Source organism: Lolium rigidum, chromosome 4 (genome assembly GCF_022539505.1).
Source record: "Lolium rigidum isolate FL_2022 chromosome 4, APGP_CSIRO_Lrig_0.1, whole genome shotgun sequence".
Classification (NCBI taxonomy): Eukaryota; Viridiplantae; Streptophyta; class Magnoliopsida; order Poales; family Poaceae; genus Lolium; species Lolium rigidum.
This window is the reverse complement of record NC_061511.1, coordinates 138,883,359-138,901,914: the sequence shown is the minus strand read 5'-3', so window position 1 is coordinate 138,901,914 and position 18,556 is coordinate 138,883,359.

Here is an 18,556-nt window from a genome sequence, read left to right as displayed (position 1 = left end):
GTGGCCCCACTTCGACTCTCCTTCGGTCTTCTGGAAGCTTCGTGGCAAAATAGGACCCTGGGCGTTGATTTCGTCCAATTCCGAGAATATTTTGTTACTAGGATTTCTGAAACCAAAAACAGAGAAAACAACAACTGGCTCTTCGGCATCTTGTTAATAGGTTAGTTCCAGAAAATGCACGAATATGACATAAAGTGTGCATAAAACATGTAGATATCATCAATAATGTGGCATGGAACACAAGAAATTATCGATCCGTCGGAGACGTATCACTGGGCGTTGATTTCGTCCAATTCCGAGAATATTTCCTTACTAGGATTTCTGAAACCAAAAACAGCAGAAAACAGGAACTGACACTTCGGCATCTTGTCAATAGGTTAGTTCCGGAAAATGCATAATAATGACATAAAGTGTGAACAAAACATGTAGGTATTTTCATAAAACTAGCATGGAACATAAGAAATTATAGATACGTTTGAGACGTATCAAACGGTCATAGAGCCAAGGCCGACCCAATAGTAGATGACACACCATCATAGGAACCACATCAAAATCAATGCTATCCTTATACGGTCTAATCTCAAACTCAACACGCACCATGTGGTTTACCTTCATCTCACCATTGTCGCTCAACCACTGGATATAGTATGGATGCGGGTGCGGTAGATACTTCAACTTCAGCTTGGTACACAACTCCTTGCTTGCTAAATTGCGACAACTCCCGCCATCAATAATAACCTTGCAAGCCTTGTCAGGACTAACTAAAGCCTTTGTTTGGAACAAATTGCAGCGCTGAGTAGATGCACTAGGCAACACATTAAGAGCACGCTGCGACACAACAATGGTGTGAGCATCAGACGGATATGCATCTTCACCATCAGTGTCATAGTCATCATCTTCTGGAGCATTAGGATCAACATCATCCTCCAGCCTCATACTCATTGTCCTCATTGATAATCATGACTTTGCGGTTAGGACAATCTCTCTTGAAGTGACCCTTGCCACCACATGTATGACAAGTCATATCATGATTGCGCGTAGTAGACATGCCAGAACCACTCGAACTTGCAGCAGATTCAGACTTCTTTGCATTAGACACATTGGAGACCGGCTTGCTAGACGGAGTAGAGTAGGGTGCGGAGCGCGTCGATGGCACCGGCACCGTAGGTGGGGGCGCACGAGGTGTGAAGCGCCCAGCTCCCGTAGCACGACCTTTAACCTTTTCTTCTTTAGCCATTTGTGATTCAGCTTCTCTTGCATGATGTAACAATTGATTCATATTGGTGTAACTGTAATGACGAACAATACCTTTGATATCATACTTCAATCCGTTGAGAAAACGTTGCATTGTCATCTCTAGAGACTCACGGACACGGCCACGCTGCATAAGCATCTCCATCTCCATGTAGTATTCATCCACAGTCTTCACACCTTGCCTCAATAGGGTCAACTTATCATATATTGTACGCAAATAATTAGTGGGCACAAAACGAGAATTTATCGCCTCCTTCATAGCACGCCATGTGATAATAGGTGGCTCACCATCCTCCCGTCGATTACGAACAAGTGCATCCCACCAACGCAATGCATAGCCATCAAACAAACTTGATCTTCCTATCTTCAGTGTAATTCGGAAGTAAGTTCCATAACTTCTCAATCTTGAGCTCCCAAGTGAGGTATTCTTCAATATCAGCCCCTCATTCAAACTTGGGTATGGAGAACTTAGGCTTACCCAATCCATCGTCCTCATCAAGTCCACGACCATGGCGTCCAAGTTCAACCCAACCACGAGGACGGTTACCACGTCCAACACCACGACCAGTGCATCGCATCCTGTGGATCAAGGTCTTCATCCTCTTGTTGCTGTTGGTTTGTAAGATTTTCAACAGACATTTGCAAAGTTTGAAGAGCGTGTTGGATATCCGTCATTTGATCTTTCATTGTAGTGACGGTCTCATTAGTAGCATCCAGCTTCTCGGAGATCCCTTGGACTGTTCCCCTAAGCTCATCACCCTGAGTGCGGAATTCACGTCGCATCTCATTGTGAAGAGCTTCATACTCCCTCCATGTGATGATATCTACGGAATCCTTGTTTTCCTGGTTAACAAGCTTATGATCACTAGTAGACATGATTAGTAGGTTAGTGCACTAAATCAAAAATATATGGTGGTACTCTCACAACTCACTCAAAAACTGATAAGAAAAGGAGATCTTACCGTTCCAAAGTAAATTAGTGTTGCTTACCACTTGTAGTAACAACTAGTGCACGGATGTAGCGAAGCGAATATCAAGGGTATAAGAACAATCACACGACAAAGCAGGATATATGTGGGGTTGTAGGTAGGCTACCTATTTGCACCAATAACAAGCTCTAGCGCTGACCGTAGACAACCAAAGATACTCACACAAGGCGATAAATGTGGCAATGCAACTGTATGGAGGAAAGGTTGCAATGCACTCGAGAGACACTAGCAAAGCTCAACGAAAACAGGCACAAGATTGCTCAACTACAGGTGCAGAAAAGTAAACTAGGCCTTCACTTGATCTTACTAACACTTGACACTTCTTCTTTTTGGATTTTCTTTTTTAACACATGCAGCTATGTAGCTCCTTTTGCTTCTTTTCTATTTCTATTTTTTTTGTTTTTTTGTTTTAGGACACAACTCCTTGATAACACGGCCAACAAAATATGCAAAGAACCAAAACCCTAATGAGCAGCCTATCGAGCGGTAAAACTAGTCTCTTCTGGGGAAGTTCCTAGTCGCTTAAATCGATAGGCTGTGTCTATGGTTGGGAACAAGCACACTGTACGCTATGTGGACTCGGAGTAACAAAAACTGAAACTAGATGATAGCGGAGACTCAAACCCTAACAATACTAGATGGAAGAAAAAGATACGCAAAAACAACTACGAAAAGCAACTAAAACTTGAAATTAGTACAATCTAAAGCTATGGAAAACCCTAACCCTAATATTTTTGGCTTTTTCTGGATAGGAAAACACTCACAACTCAACTATGGGGTGAATTGTGGATGGCTTACCGAGGAAATCCCGAGAATCTGGTACCAAGATGATAAGAGGTGGCCCGATCTTCTCAGTAAGCAACGGTGGTGATGATGATCACGGGGTGATAGCAGCGGAGGTAACTCGATGAAGTGGATGATAACTTGTATGACGCAACGAGATCTCTCGATTGGTCCCTGTCGCCAATGCAACAGCTCTCAACCCTGCAAGATATTCACAACTCCACACACTTGCGCACGTAGCCACCGACCACGAAGCGGTAAGTTGCAATCTACTAGTTCCCAATGGAACAACAGATCACACAAGACTTTCAGATCTACACCAAATCAACCAATATGGTGTAGGGATTCAATAGTTTTGCAGAGCAAACAACTAAGAACTAGGGTTTATCTTCAACCTGGTATAAAGCAACTTTGGGGGCGTCGTGGGCATATAGGGGTTCAGGACGATCTCAGGTCGAAAAAGTATGAAAATAACCGACCCAGAATAGATCTGGTCGAGACAGACTCGGAGTCAGCCGGTCTGGAGGCCGGTCGACCGGGTCTGGGACCGGGCTAGCCGGTTCAAACCGAGCCTGGCGCCGGGTGGTGACCGGGCGACGGTGCGGGGCTTACTGGACATCGCCCCGGTTGGCACAAGTCAGAAATTCGGTTGAAACCGGATGGATCCGGCGTGAGGACCGGTCGGACTGGCCCTGGGACCGGGCAGCCCGGCGGTACGGCCGGTTGACCGGTCCTGGCGCCGGCTGGAACATCTCCTCCTCTCGCGCATGTCTCCCGCTCCTCTCTCGCGTGTCCATGGGATGTCTTCATGTCCAGCTCCATGTCCAGCTTCACGTCCATCTTCTGGTCCAGCTGCTCCTCTCCTCCTCGTGCGATGCTTGGTTCCTCTTCATACCTGATCATACATAAGTAATACGACTTAGGCAGTATAAAGTTCTCATCGATCAAAGTATTATTTAGGAACAAGTTCACCTGTTGTTTAAGTATCTTCGCACGAGCTCGTGTTATTGGTCCAATCCTTCATTGGATTTGAGCTTCACACCAGGATCATCTTCTTGTAATGACGGAGGTAGTAGTGAGGTAGGGATGTCCTCATCACCAGGGAATGTACTGCCATTCAGATAACAAAACCTGACCGGCATAGTCACGCACCACAACACCAATACCAGCTTTTTTTCTTTGCGAATCCCACCCCGCATCCACATTAGTCTTTATCCCGCCTACAGGGGGTGCTGTCAATCGAGCATTCATCGATGGACCCTCAGAACTAGTGTAATGTTCAGACGTAGCCAGGGATTTACCTTTTGGATCAAAAACACTGCTAGAAGCGGTACCAAAGGACTCCAAGTAATTACTGAGGAAAGGGATTGAGGCAGCGATCGATGCTTTTCCGTCCCCGTGTACAGTATTATTTCGGTGGTGCCATGTCCTCCAAAATAGGAAAATAACCTCAGCTCTAGTTCTCTTAGGTAACTTTTTCAGCAGAGATAGTAGCCAGTCATTACCAGTATAGGCAAAGTCAGCCTCAGGCGGAAGCTTCCATTTGAGTCTCATACCTTCACGAAGAGCTCGAGCCATAGTGCACCGAATTAAAGCATGGTGAGAGTCCTCTAGTTCATTACCACAAATCGGACACATGGGATCAACAGTAGTGATCCTACGTTGTAGCCCTACACGAACAGCAAGAGTTGATGTCGCCACCTTCCATGCGAAGACGCGAAGTTTCTGCGGGACTTTTGCTTGCCAAATCAGCTTCCAAATTTTCCTTTCTCCATTTGGTTCCGAACTACTTTGGCCACGGCTTAAATCGTCGAGGGATTGTTGGATACCAAGCCGGTATGCAGACCTCACTGAAAAAATCCCATTGCTCTCAGGTAACCAGGAGATAAAATCATCGCAAGCCCGTGCAGGAAGTTTTATGGCCAGAACAGCATCAACATCAAGCGGGAGACAACACTCACGGACCAGCCTTTCATTCCATGTGCGATTAGTTTGGTCTATTAACTCTGAAACCCAACGTCTGCGAGATCCATTCCGTCGCCCACAGAGTTTTGGGGCATCTATGGGAGGAATCCAGTTATCACAAAAAATTCTTACACTAGAGCCCGAGCCGATCCTCCAAATAGCACCTTTTTAAAGTAATTTCAGGCCAAACTCAATGCATTGCCACGTCAGAGAAGCATACTGGATGAATGCAGTATCAAGCAAATTTGCAGAAGGAAAGTACTTGGCCTTTAATAGTCGTGCACATAGACTGTGCACATAGACTGTCCGGATATTGAATTAATCTCCAGACATGCCGAGCTAACAAAGCTTGGTTAAAGACCTTGAGGTCTCGGAACCCAATTCCTCCATATGATTTAGGCCTTGTCATCTTATCCCAGGACATCCAATGCATGCGCATCCTATTTTCCTCATCTCCCCACCAAAAATTACGAATAATCTGAGAGAGTTCATCGGTCAAACCAGCGGAAAATTTGAAAAATCCCATAGCATAAGTGGTTAGAGATTGTAGAACAGATTTAATAAGGATTTTCTTTGCACCGCTAGACATGTACTTCTCACTCCAATCACATGCCCGCTAGAAATTTGAAAAATCCCATAGCATAAGTGGTCATAAACGACATTTTGTTCACATATACTAAAATCTTTGGACCTTTTAAGCACTTGTGATGAATTTAGCCTTAGTACCCCCTCCGTCCGTAAATACGTGACTCAGCTTTATTTAGATACAGATGTAGATAAATACCTTTTACTTATATATACCTCCATATCTTAAAAAATTAAGGAGGGAGTATGTGTTATGTGAGTATCTGCATGTGACTGTCGTGCATGTCGGTCTACGTGGTAAACAAAATCCACATTTAAAACATATTTATTTTGAATGCTTAGTTTATTTGGAAATTAGTTTGCGATATTATAGTTCGTTGTGGTAAGCACGCATGGACGCATGGTGGGTGAACTAAATTGTATTAGTAAAGAACCAACCTGTGGTTGGGTGGTTAGGAGGGCACTGACACCCTCGGTCCAGCAGAGTTTAAACTCCAGATTTGACACTTTGGTGTCTCATTAAAGGAAGAATATTTTTTCAGTGGAAGACGATGTTCTCGTTAATGGCGAGGCACCAATGATGACTTCGTCAATCTCAAGACCCGTCGAATGAAATTTGTTGTATAAGCGTCTACTGTGTTTCGCAAAAAAAATTTGCATTACTATATAGTTTGCAACGTCAAGCATTTTAAAATAGGAGAGTATTTTCTTACACTTCCTCCGATCAAATTAACTGACTCTACTTTCTTTAGATACATGTTAGATACATGCGTATATCTGGATAAAACTAAATCAATTCATTTGAATTGGAAAATGTACAATGATGTGATTGACACAGACGTCGCTGCCCTCCCTTCTTTCTCCGTGTCTACATCGTCCAAATTCAGCAGCCGTCCCTGGTCAAGAGTCGCAGCGCCTACTATTCGTGAGTCAGTCAACATCGAAAGTCGAACCATGCATGGACCAAACGAGGCGTGGAGAACCTGTGGAAACACTGCATACGGGTGACGGACGTTGCGTCGTAAACGGGGGCATCGAAAATACGCCCGCACCCTGCTTCAGTGGGACGACGCATTGTGTCTGAACTGTCCGCGGACAAACATGGTGCAAATATGCGACACGGGCCGCTGACACTCTAGCAGCGACCTTGACTCGAGTCAGCATGAATTAAAGCAGAGCAACTATCAGGGAGGGCAACCGCCGGAGCGTCAACCGCGCCGATCGACACGTCAACCGCCGGAATGGAGCGCCGAACCGCCGCGGAAGAGCAACTGCAAACCTCTTCGTTATACGCGCCGCCATTAATCCCAGCTGAATAAAACCCTTGCACCTGCTCTACCGGCTATTATTCTTCTTCTTCTCCAACATCGGCTAGCCACCATGAGCAACCTTTCGTTGCCATCGGACACCGACAGCGAGGGGAAGCCTCCAGGATGGCGGCATTGGTGGGATAGGGCTGCCACTCCCAACAACCCTAGCTCCCCGCCGACGGAGGGCGAGGAGGAGGGGGCATCGTTGGCCTCGACGGCCAGGACGAGGAGGAGGACTCCGACGCAAGGTGGGCATGGCTGGAGGCGGCGGATGACGCGGCGGCGACAAGGAAGGAGGCAAGGGCCCGGGCGAGGGCGTAGGCGGAGGCTCGTCGTCCGTTCACCGATGACGAGGACCCCAATGACCACTCGTCGGAGGGAAACTCAAGCTCGTCGGACGCGTCGACCGGCAGTACCTCTTCGGAGGAGGTGACGAGCTGGAGGTGCGTCCGTGAGGATGACGAGGCAGGGCCTTCTAACAAGAAGGCCAAGAATTAGTTAGTTTAAAATTTGTTTGTTTTCGCCTTTGTTCTCCTAGTTTGTATGTTCAATTTGTTTGAACTTGTTCGATTCGACAAAGCATGGCATGATCAATTGAACTTGTTTTCGCATTTTCCCCCCAAGAATTAGTTTCTCCAAAATGCGTCGGACCGCTAGGGTCGTTCCCCAACGCAAACGGACAATTTGCATCTAGTGGTCATTTTCGCGTCCGCCAGGCGACGTAAACGGACACGCGCAGACAATTTAGGCGTCCGAAATGCGTCGCCCCGTTAGAGATGCCCTAAGGACATCTTAAACATACAAACTGCGAAAAATATGTCTAAACTAACTTTTAAACTAGGTACTTCACGGAAGCGTTTCCTGCGTCTTCTTCTTCACGGAGATGCTTCCTTCTGTTCACCTCCTCGGAAGAGCTACTGGCGGTCAACGCGTCCGACGAGCTTGTGTCCCCCTTCGACAAGTAGTCATTGGTGTCTTCGTCTTCATCGGTGCACGCATGTTGCGCCTCCGTCTGCGCTTTCGCCTTCGCCCGGGCCCTTCCCTCCTTCTTTACCATCGCCGCCTCCTCGGTCGCCTCCTCGGCCTCCAGCCGTCTCGACCTTGCATCTTCATCCTCTTCGTTTTTCTCCTCCTCGTCCTAGACGTCGTCTGGAACGACATCCCCCTCCTCAGCCTGGTCGTCGTCGGCGACAGCCTCCTCCTCCTCCTCATGGTCGTCCGTCGGCGGGGAGCTAGAGTTGCTCGATGTGGAAGTTCTATCCCACCAATGGCGCCATCCTTGCGACTTCCACTCGCTATCGGTATGTGATAGCAAAGATAGCTTGCTCATGGCTCAGTCGTAGAGATGAATGGCGCAGGACGGTTGGAGATCCTTAATTAGCGCAGACGCATGGGTCTTATTGAGAGGGGATTAATAGCGACGCATATACCCAAGAGGGCTGAAGTTGCTCTTCCATGGCGGTTCGTGCTCCATTCTGGTGGTTCGCGCGTCGACCGACGCGGTTGCCACTCTGGCGGTTGCCTTTTCTGGTAGTTGTTCTTCTTAAATTCACGTAGGCTCAAGCCTGGGTCACTGCTAGGCGGGCTCGTGGGAGAAGCGAGCGGACGCGCAGCGCGACCGCGCAGCGTCCGCAGAGACGCAAAAAATGCCACATATTTGGGCCACGTTTCTGTCTCCGCGGACGGCCCGGTCAGTATGCGTCGCCCCGCTGGAATAGGGTGCATGCACACTTTTCGACCGTGCGGACGCAAACGGTCGCTCAGCGTCCATTTGCGTCGGCCCGTTGGAGATGCCCTAAGAAAGAAAAAATAGTTGCCCCCCGCTCTTTGCAGTTCTATGTAACTATATACACATGATCAAACTATTAGAGGCATCTACACTGGCGGCTTCGATAGCGGCCCTATAGCTACTTGGAGTCCAGCGCTGTTTTTGGGCTCACACCGACGCGTCCAATAAAGTGCCAGCGTGTTGTCGAGCCCAACAGAAGCATCGAAAACCCCGTGTCGACCCCTTTGCGGAGAGCACGAAACGGGCGCGCCGGCACCTCGTGCCACATCGGATCCCGCGCGTACTCGCCACTTCCCGGGCATTCTTCCCGCCATTTCTCTCGTCGGCGCCCCATATAAACGCCACCTCCGCTCAACGGACACCATAGCCGCCGTAGCACAAAATACCATGTCTCCTGCCTACCACATACTCAATGCTGAGCCGCTCCGGCGGAGGCCAGCTGCCTCCACCCCCGTGTCCACCTACGCTTCCACCTGCCGGCACCCCCGATTTCGACGCTGTGGAGGATGACCAGATCTCGTGGAGAACAAGTAGTGGGAAGCGGCGGCGCTAGCGGTAGATGCTTTTGTTGCGGATGAGCGACAGCAGCGGGAGGCGGAGCGGCGGGAGACAGAGCGGCAACGAAGGGAGGCGGAGCGGTAGCGGCTGCAGGATGCGAACACGTGGTGCTGGTGAAAGAGCGTGGAACCCCCATGTGTGGTTTTGGTAATTAATGACAATCCCTATGGACTAATGTTTGCATTGAGTTATATTTGTAGGAGTTGTCCATAGGCAATGCTTGAAGCCTTGAACCATATGTTGGCTTCAAGGTTGCAATAAGAAGAAATAAGGTGCAAGTTTAAGATGAGCCAACTCGAAGAGATCAAACGCTTGAAGCTTGCCACACATATGGTGATCATTGATATGTGAAGACGCACCAAAGAAAAAGCTCTCCCATAGTGGAGTATGGGGAGCAATTCGCAAGACTTCATCAAGCAAGCACAATCAAAAAACGGTGTTCCATCTTGTTGTTGTCAAGACCGTCATCATAGAGGTCAATTAGAATGCGCAAGGTTATGATTTGCTCTTGATAGGGTTTCTTTCTTACCGGTCTTGTGGTTTAGTTAGGAGACCGGTTTATAGGCTAGAGGTCGTACTATCAAGGGGCTCTCGAGCGAGTAACTCGATCGTATCGTTCGGAGTGCGATCAAACCTTTGCATCCTTGCATCATCTTTTTTGGTTGTTATTTGGATCTTATCCATGTGGTGTTTTAGAGCTTGTGGTTATTTCCATGACAATCTTTGGTTCATCGAAAACGGATTTCGTACAGATCACTTGTTTTGTTTTCGAGTTTGGTGATTTTCTCGGTTTCTCGTATTTAGAGGTTTCACTCTAAAATTCATAGAAAATGATCCCCCACTTGTTTCCATAGCTCTTGTCGTCCTCTTTCCAACAAAATTGGTTTCATCCCATTTGAATTTTCCTAGCTCGAGTTATTGTGTTTCTTATGTCTCGTATTGGACTAAAAAGAAATGAAGAGAGAAGGAAATAAGGGAAGGGAAGGAGTTGGGCGCTCGGCGGCACAGCCGGTGGCACCGGTGGTGCCGGCCGGCGGCCGGTACCACCGCCTGTGCCTGGCCGGTGGCATTACCTGCACAGCCAGTCACACTACCGGCAAAGTAGCAATGCTCCCAGTAGCCCCGCGAGCATGGCCGGTGGTTCCGGTCTCCCCTCCCGCGCGCGGCCTTGCTTTGCTGCTCCTCCCCCATGCTTCCATGTCGACCACGGCCGGTAGTACCGGCCCAACCTCGGCGGTACTAACGGCCCAGCGAGGCCAAGCCCAACAGGGAGATTTTCGTGAGCACCTTTTTAAGCCCCCTTTTTTTTCCTGTTGCACACGGTTTTCTTCCTCCTCTCTCTCAAGCCTCTCTCCTCCATTGTTTTTGACCTCTGTGAGAGTGAGATATTTCTCCCCTTCCAATGATTCTTGCATCTATTTGAAAGAAATATTGAGGAGATCTAGATCCACACTTTGACCAAACCAAATCATTTATTTGTGAGTAAATCTTTGGGATCTAGATCTTGGAGAATTTTGTGTTCTCGTATTTGTTCTTCCTCTCATATTCCCCCAATAGCTTTGTTGAAATTTGAGAGAGAAGGATTTGAACATCTTTGTGGTATTCTTGCCATTGCATTTGGTGCATCAGTTTGACTTCTCCGCGGTGATACGTGGAGGTGAAAGTTCGTGAGATATTATCTTCGGGAGCTTGTTCCCGGAGCTTGTTCCTCTTGGGTCTTTGGACCATAGACGGCTTAGTGGTATTTGTGGTGTTCTTGGGGACTCCAATTAAATTGTGGAGATTCTTCAAGGTCAAGGTTTTTGTTGCGATTTATTGGGAACCTCCAATTAAGTTGTGGAGATAACTCCAACCTTCGTGCGGGTTCGGTGACCACCCTAAGGTCCATAGTGGATTGAGGTATCTGTAAGGATTCGTTGCATAGAAAACAAAAAATTTCCTATCGCGAGAACGCAATCCAAGCCAAGATGCAATCTAGAAGACGGGAGCAACGAGGAGATCATCGAGACTCACCCTTGAAGATTTCCAAAGCCTACAAGATGAGGCTCTTGTTGCTGCGGTAGACGATCACTTGCCGCTTGCAAAAGCGCGTAGAAGATCTTGATCACGGCGCCACGATCGGGCAGCACCTCCGTACTCGGTCACACGTTCGGTGTTGATGAAGACGACGTCCTTCTCCCCGTTCCAGCGGGCAGCGGAAGTAGTAGCTCCTCCTTGAATCCGGCAGCACGACGGCGTGGTGGCGGTGGCGATGGAGAACTCCGGCGGAGCTTCGCTAAGCGTTGCAGGAGAGGTGGAGGAGGTGGGGCGGCTAGGGTTTGGGAGAGGGGGTGGTCGGCCACTTAGGGGGTGCGTCCAAGCTATGGCTTGAGGTGGCTGGCCCCCTCCCCTTAGCCCTCATTATATAGGTGGAAAACCCAAGAGTTGGTCTACAAGTCTTCGAATAAGACCCCAAACCAAAACCTTCCATATGACATGAAAACTACCCAAGGTGGGATTCCCACTTGAGGTGGGATTCCCACCTTTCCTTGGGAGGGGATGGCCGGCCACCTTTGGTGGAGTCCACCTGGGACTCCACCCTCTAGGGTTGGCCGGCCATGGTGGTGGAGTCCCTCCGGGACTCCGCCTTCCAAAGTGATTTCTTCCGGACTTTTCTAGAACCTTCCATAAATGCACCGGATCATTTTCAAACTTATAAAATGACTTCCTATATATGAATCTTATTCTCCGGACCATTCCGGAACTCCTCGTGATGTCCGGGATCCCATCCGGGACTTCGAACAATACTTCGAAGTCCATTCCATATTCAAGTTCTACTATTACAACATCAAACCTTAAGTGTGTCACCCTACGGTTCGTGAACTATGTAGACATGGTTGAGATCTCTCTCCGACCAATAACCAATATCGGGATCTGGAGATCCATAATGGCTCCCACATATTCAACGATGACTTAGTGATCGAATGAACCATTCACATACGATACCAATTCCCTTTGTCACGCGATATTTTACTTGTCCGAGGTTTGATCATCGGTATCATTCTATACCTTGCTCAACCTCGTCTCCTGACAAGTACTCTTTACTCGTACCGTGGTATGTGGTCTCTTATGAACTTATTCATATGCTTGCAAGACATTAGACGACATTCCACCGAGAGGGCCCAGAGTATATCTATCTGTCATCGGGATGGACAAATCCCACTGTTGATCCATATGCCTCAACTCATACTTTCTGGATACTTAATCCAACCTTTATAACCACCCATTTACGCAGTGGCGTTTGATGTAATCAAAGTACCTTTCCGGTATAAGTGACTTACATGATCTCATGGTTATAAGGACTAGGTAACTATGTATCGAAAGCTTATAGCAAATAACTAAATGACGTGATCTTATGCTATGCTTAATTGGGTGTGTCCATTACATCATTCATACAATGATATAACATTGTTATTAATAACATCCAATGTTCATGATTATGAAACTAATCATCTATTAATCAACAAGCTAGTTAAGAGGCTTACTAGGGACTCATTGTTGTTTACATAACACACATGTATCAATGTTTCGGTTAATACAATTATAGCATGGTATATAAAAATTTATCAGAAACATAAAGATATATAGTAACCACTTTTATTATTGCCTCTTGGGCATATCTCCAACAGTATTCCCCTTTGGTGGGAAGGGTCGAGGAGCATACGGTGAGGACTTCATGGCGTTTGGAGTGCTTTATCCTCCACGCCGCTCCAACGGAGACTAGCAATCGCAAGAGTGTGAATTTCGGGATACATCGTCATCTCCGCATCACCTCGGTTATTCCTATACCCGAGCTATTTAGTTATGCACTTTACTTTGTAATAGCTTTCATGCTTGAAGTTATATATTTTGCAATCACATATTTGCTTGTATTACTTAGCATAAGTTTTTGGTGCACATAGGTTAACCCTAGTAGTATAGGTTTTGTGCTTGACAAATTAAACGCTTGTTTTATTCCGCATTTGTTAAACCATAATCGTAAAAGTTCTAAACCGCCTATTCACCCCTCTAGGCGGCATCCGTGTCATTTAAGCTGGGAGGCGAGGAGCATCGGAGTCAGGATGAACTGGACGAGCATCAACGTGTGGAGGCGCTGCAGCAGCGGCTGCGGAGGAAGTGGTGGAGCACCAGCGGCGGCAGGAGGAGCTGGAGCAGTAGCTGCGGCAGGAGGCGGCGGCCACGAATTTGGCATACCAGGAGGAGAAAGCGGAAGCGGAGGACGACAAGGCCCTCGACTGGTCCGACGACGGGCCAGACGCGGAGGAGTGGGCGGTGCAACAGAAGGCGATCCTCGAGTCCTTCGAGTCGCTCAAGAAGGTGGAGGACGATGCCCGTGCCCGCGAGGAGGACAACGAGGAACGTTGGCGCCGCACCGTCGACCTCTCCATCGAGGCGGACCGCCGCTCTCCGCCGAGCAAAAGCAACGGCTACTCGAGGACCGGGAGAGATGGCGCGCGGCGTATAAGAAGCAGGGGTACGATTGGGCGGGGCCATCCAACGCACCGCCGGACGGCCAGTAGGCTAGAAGTGTAGCAAACTTGTAATATATAACTAAAATGAAAATCTTTATTTTACCTAAAAAAGATATATCGGGTCGTCGTATTTGAAACACCGGTGTGGCAACCTGGTCCCCAAACGGAGGATTGCATGCCAACCCCCCGATAAAGCTATGTCGACGCACCTGCTGTCACCTATTTAGGGGGCATCGGTGGAGATGGTCTTATGTATCAAGAAGGCTTATGAAAATCGCTTTGTGCATTCCCTACCCCGGACCGGCCACTATTTCCCCCTCCCCCTCTCTCATGAGTGAACAGTGCTTTGAGAGTCTTTTGCTCTCCGCCGGCTCCCCTCTCCCTCTCCTCCGGTGGCCTCGCCGGCCGGAGTGACTGGGAGAGGAGAGGCCGGTCCCTCTTTGTAGATAGTAGTTTAGGTTTAGTTTTTGTTCCCCTAGTGGAGTATGGCGATGTGCCGACGGATGGAGAGCTGCTCGCGCTTCCAAGCGGCGCTGGGTGGCCGGTGATGAAGATCCTGATGGTGACAGCGGCGTGGTGCTAGTGGTCGCCGCGCAAGATCTTCCTCTCCCTGTCCGAGAATAAGCTTGAAGATGTGGCCAGGGCTCTGGATCTAGGATTCGGGGTCATGGATGCAGTTGGTGGATCTGGCGACAGCCGATGTAGCGGTGACTCTCTCTTCTCCCGTCATCGTGGTGGTGGCGGAGGAGAGGCTGAGGTGCGCGCTGTTCGTGTCTGCCCGCTGCGTCCGCAACAGGGATGTTTGCAGGCTTCTCGTCGGAGGTTTCTCACGGCGCCACTGTCGCCGGATCTGATGGCCGAAGGCGGCCCCTCCACCCTAGGAAGATTTCTACGGCGCCACTGTCGCCGTCTTTCATGGCCGTAGGGCGGCCCCTCCTTCCTCAGCCGGCGCCTGTTCGTCGTCTGCAGGACTTCTTCAACCTCCAATCATCTAGACGGAGGCTCATCAGCATCGTCGGAGTTAGCTCCCGTCTCCATGCCCCAAGTGGTTTCGTCCCCGGCGGCGTGGAGGTTGGCTCCGACGAGTTCGACGGTGGTGGATTAGGAGCTGGCCTTGATCGCGTTTTCTTGCGTCAGTCAAAGGGCCTTGTTGCAAAAAGCTTGGGTCGGGTTGTAATTTTTCTTTTCTTCATGACCCTTTGTGTAATTGTAACTCCACCGCTGATAATGAAGCTCTAGGTCCTTCGGGCCTCTCCTGTTCAAAAAAAAACATTCCCTACCCCGTGAAGACCGATCTTGATTCTTGAGAGTAAATTCCATCGTGCCAAAGAAAACACCCGCTGGGACTGTAAGTTTTTTCCGATCCCAGTAGCGAAGAAGTGCTAGGATCTGTAAGTTCAAAAGAAGTTGGAAAATTCAACATGTACACCACGGTAAATTGTGCATCCATACCTTTTTTTGTAACATGATGTGTTCAATTGTGTGCTTAACAACAAGAATGTAGTCAAAAGCAAGAATGTGATGGACAAAAAGGTTTTTGTTTCTTCGTGTGCCCCCTCTTACCATGAATCATCCAACTTACTCCCTCTATTTACAATGTAGTGCATAGTTTTTCTCTAACTCAAACTTTCTGAAATTTAACTGATTTCATACCAAAAAAATCACCATCTTTGACCATCATAAAATATATTTGTATAGTGTTCATATATATTTAATATGGTAGATAATGGTATTTTCTATACATCTATACACTTGATCAAACTTTACAAAGTTAAAAAGAACTAATATGCAATGTACAGTATTTTAAAATACAAAAGTACCTGTGGTTTACATCGAATTTTTTTGTTGCTATGCGGAGAAGAAATATCTTTGTTTTCAAATAGAAGGAGCACCTTCTATTTCTCTATGAGTGAATAATACTGAGATGAGCGCTTACGAAATAACAGGAAGACAAAAATCACGAGGGATTCTTAACTTTTTTACATAAACACTGAGTGTAACACGAAACCCTCACGATAGCATTGTACCTTAAGACATGGTACTGACGGTGGCCAACGGCTGTGGTTAACAGAACCAATTAAAACTAGGTTACCCCCGCCAGGAGGTTCTGTTGCAGTGTTGCTCCTCCCTTTTCTCAATGACTATCAACCATGCTTTTGTGCGACACGAACCAGACCTAGACGCTTCCGTGGCGATCTAGGGTTCCTAACCTCGGTGCGGAAGGATTCTCCAACGAGGGACAAATCTCGGTCTCGTACGGGTCCAGTCTGCCTCCCACAGGGTTTGTCGCCGCCTGGTATTCTTTCGCTCCCAACGGAAGAAGGGCTCGAAGGCGGCTAGGGTTCTGGCGGAAACCTTTACCGGCCAAGACAAGATGGGGAGTCCAGCGAACTCAAGCAACCAGGCTAGCGGATCTGGAAGCAAGAAAGAGGAGGCGATTGGGGACATGCTGACCCGGCTAGGTATTGAGGATGATGAGTTGGATGATCTGATCCTCGAAGAGGAGGAGTCTGCTCCAAAGCATGGGATCAAGTGGATGGCTTTAGCAAAGGTACACATAACGAACAATTTCAGTCCTAAAACTTTCGAATAACATATGCGCAACGCATGGTCCCCAGCCCACATGATAGAATTCAACCATCTCGAAGGGAATCTGTTCACGGTGCAGTGTTTTTTGATTGGGGGATTGGTTGAAAGTAATTGAAGGTGGGCCGTGGCTGTTTCGCCAGAATATTGTCTGTATTGAGGAATATGATGGTCTGGTAGATCTTGATACAATTGATTTTCACTTTTTTGATACATGGCTTCAAATTCATAAATTGCCGGTTGGGTACCGTAATGTTGCTCTGATCAAGAACCTCACAGAAAAGAAAGTGGGGAAGGTGATCAAGGTTGAAACAGATGTCCAAAGGATCGGCAATTTTGTTCGTGTTAAAATAAGATTGGACGTGAGGAAAGTTCTACCTAGATTTGTTTCTATTGTGAGAGAAGGTCAACGTGAATTCTATAAAATACAATATGAGAAGGTTCCTCGATATTGTGGGGCGTGTGGTCTGTTTGGCCATATCCATTAGGAGTACGGTACTGGGGAGCATGATGAGGACAACCTCAAATGGGGGGATTTTCTGAAAGCTGATTGTGAGACCTGGTACGGTCGTAGTTTCTCCACTTCTCGTGGAGGAGGACGTGGTGGTTGTCGCTCGGGCAGGTTTGGAGAAGGGTTCGGAGTCAGGGGAGGTCGTGATCCAGGGGTCCATGGTCGAGCTTTGGTTCCATGGCGACACAATGCTATGGGAGCCACGGTGGCAAATCCGGAGGCTGAATTGGAGGACACAACTTCTAGCTCGGGTAAAGTGAAAGATATGGATCTAGACAAAAAGGACTTGACTAATCCAGCTGCTAAGAGATCACTTGAGATGGGAGACTTACAGGCTATTGATAAGGGTCTACGGCCTGATATTGTTATTTCTAGTGGCACTGCGAGTTTGGCCAAGGACGGCAAAAACGATGTTGATCTTCTTAATGGAAAGCTGGAGAAGGACAGAACGAAACACACTAAGTAGGATGGAGCTAACTCCCCTTCACTAGGATCGGCGGAGTTCCGTGAGGACTCTGTCCAGTCGCAATGGGGATATTAGGCCTGAACTGTCAAGGTCTTGGCAACGACCCGACAGTTCGTACGCTTGTGGATCTTCACAAGCGGTGTTGCCCGGATGTGATGTTTTTATTGGAGACACATCTTGATGAATACCCAGCTGAATGTTTAAGGAAAAGACTGAAGATGGATTCTAAAATCTGTAACCCGAGTGATGGCAGGAGTGGTGGCTTGTTAATGCTGTACAAGAAAGATATAAAAGTGGAGCTGATTTTCTCGGCACCCATGTATATTGATGTGAATATTATTGAGAGGAATGATAAAATTTGGAGGTTAACTGGCATCTATGGGGAGTCTCGGTGGGAGCACAAATACAAAACATGGGATAAGATCAGGGAACTCAATAACAATTCTCATCTTCCCTAGGTCATTTTAGGAGATTTTAACGAACTCCTTTATTCTCATGAGAATAAGGGAGGTAACCCCAAACTGCAGAGGTTTATGCAGGCTTTTAGAGATTGTCTCGTGGATTGTTCTCTTGAAGATTTGGGGTTTTCGGGTGACAGGTTTACGTGGAGAAGAGGAAAAATCCGTGAACGGTTGGACATAGTGTATCGAATGGCAGTTGGACTTCTATGAACCCTGGAGCAGTTGTGCAACACCTAGGATATATTAAATCTGACCACAGACCGATTCTTCTTGACACTGATTTTCAGAATGTGCAGGTTCATCCGAAATCGGGACCCCAATGTTTCGAGGCTAAGTGGTTGATGGAGAACGATTTTAGAGAGGAGGTGAGACGTGCATGGGATGCAGCAGCGCCGGTAGAGGACGGTGTGATGGGCCGTTTGGGTCGCATGCACTCGACATTGCATGCATGGGATAGTCAAATCCTCAGGAAGTCGAAGAGACATTTGCGTAAAGCTCAGCGCGAGTTGGAGCAAGCAATGAATGGCCCCTTATCAGACGAGAATGAAGCAAAAGCAAAGGAAATGGCTAACCTTATTGAGCTCCTTCTAGAAAAGGATGGAGTCTATTGGTCGTAGCGGTCGAGGTCAAATTGGTTACACGAGGGTGATCGAAATACCTCTTTTTTTCCATAACTATGCTTCGGCCAGACGTAAAAAGAATTTCATCTCCAAGCTGAAAAATGAAAATAATGAGTGGGTTGAAGGTACTGACCCACTTAAGCCCCTTATTCTTGATTATTTCTCTCA